The following is a 2023-nucleotide window of genomic DNA, read 5'->3' on the forward strand; positions in this document are numbered from 1 at the left end:
AAAGAAAGAAAGAAAGAAAGAAAGAAAGAAAGAAAGAAAGAAAGAAAGAAAGAAAGAAAGAAAGAAAGAAAGAAAGAACTTTACTCAAAGGCTGCAACTACTTTGGTGCTGATTGTTGCTGCCATCTAGTGGCAACAACTTGGAACTAAAACGCTCCCTTGGGCCATAAACTGTTTTTCCTGTACATCTTTCTTCAACAACTTGGAACTAAAACGCTCCCTTGGGCCATAAACTGTTTTTCCTGTACATCTTTCTTCTTCCATCATTCACTCGTTCATTCATTCACTCCCTCACTCACTTATGTGTTCATTCTATGGATACTTTCTGAGAATGTACTATATGTGACGGGTCTTCATAAATACAATAAGGAAATACAGTAATGGGGGAAATCCAGCTCCTTACCCCCTTGAAACTTACACACTTGTGGGACGATAGCCATTAATCCAATTTAAAAATGAAAAAAATATGACTGGAAAGGGTTCTAAGAGAAGAACATGGTGCTATGAGAATCACTGGTAAGGATTTTCCTTACTGGGGAGATGGATAGGAGGTTAGAGAAGGCTTTCCTGAGGATGTTCTGACTGGTCTTGGGAAGGGAATTATCTGGGCAGTGAGACCAGTCATGAAAGTGAGCTGCAGCAAAGGGAGGGAGTGTGTTGAGTACATGGGAAGAAGAGAGGACAATGTGTTTAGATTAGCACTTAATACTAGGCATTCTAGTTTTTGAATTGGGACTATGGTTGTGAATTATAATGACCAGAAAATTATTTTACCTGATAATAAGCTAAAAGGATACAGACTAACAGACAACTACAGAACATTCCACACCAACAGCAGAACACCCATTCTTCTGAAGTGCACCTGGAACATTCTCCAAGATAGACCATATGCTAGGTCATAAAATAAAGCCTCGATAACCCTAAAAGGATTGAAAGTATACATAGTATGTTCTCTGGCCACGATGGAATGAAATTACTAATGGATTAAAGTGAGAACTTTTTAAATAAAAATTTTATTAAATCTTGTTATTTTTGAGTTTTTATAAACTTAATTACAAAGTCTCAAGCTCTGAGTATCATAATATGAATTATTCAAAGCCCACGTACAATAATGGAACATTCAGTTATGGCATTATGTACTTTGTAATGTGACAATGTAGCTCTTTATATAGTAAAACAAAGCTTATGAAAAAAATTCTTCACCATCTTGGTTTTTATTTCAAATACTCTGACATAAAGGGAGTTAAATAAGAGTATGTTATCGGTGAAGTAAACAGAGGTGAACAATCCACTCGGGAAACTGTGAGACATAGTCTAGGACACTGTGCAGAGAGAAGGGGATTCTCTCTGGGGAACTCTGCAGCAGGTAAAGTCCATTCAAAATGAAGGTGGTTTTGTTGTGAGCACTGAGGGCAAGGGAGGGGCATAAGTAAAAGAAAAGTCCCAGGTTTGTGACATGAGCAACTAGGAGACTGGCAGGGCATTTCATGAGCTAAAGAGGAGTGGGGAGAACGCAAGCTGAGTTTCATTTTGGAAGTGTTGAGTGTGAAGTGTCTGGGAAAATCAAATGTGGTGGGGGAGGTAGACAGGTACACCCATAAGAAGAAGCATTCAGTGAGGTAGGAGGAAAAGCAACAGAATGTTTTCTTCAAAATGCACGAGAGGGATGGCTTAATCTTTCCTCCATGCTCACAAAACACTTGAAATTGCAACTCCAGTCACACTTCACTCATGGCATCAGAAGTATTCGTGAGCATATCTACAACTCAGAATAGAGTTCCGTGAAGGGAAGTTAGCAAACAGTTGTTCAAAAAACACAGCAGTGATGCTAAAATGAACAAATGAAGAGGCACCTAAGGAAGGGAACAACATTCCAGGTGCAGCAAGCGGAGGGAAGAACAGAAGGAAGAGAAAACTAAGAAAGTGAAAGCAATTATTCCTCTTTATCTCTAGGCTCCAGGATCTCTCAAGCCACGGAGGCAAGCTCTCGTGTATATAGCCAGCCCAACACCATGCAGAACCTC

At 39.4% G+C, this 2023-nt stretch overlaps 1 long non-coding RNA gene across 1 annotated transcript in view; it reads left to right on the plus strand.

Annotated features, from left to right (window-relative positions):
* Positions 1–2023, plus strand: part of LOC118015194 — a 9710-nt gene extending 7687 nt beyond the window's left edge. Inside the window, exon 3 of the long non-coding RNA XR_004680559.1 lies at positions 1953–2023. This is a non-coding gene — a long non-coding RNA (uncharacterized LOC118015194). The remainder of the gene's footprint in view (positions 1–1952) is intronic.

This window comes from Mirounga leonina, unplaced genomic scaffold (assembly GCF_011800145.1).
Source record: "Mirounga leonina isolate KUSES-001 unplaced genomic scaffold, KU_Mleo_1.0 Mir_165, whole genome shotgun sequence".
Lineage (NCBI taxonomy): Eukaryota > Metazoa > Chordata > Mammalia > Carnivora > Phocidae > Mirounga > Mirounga leonina.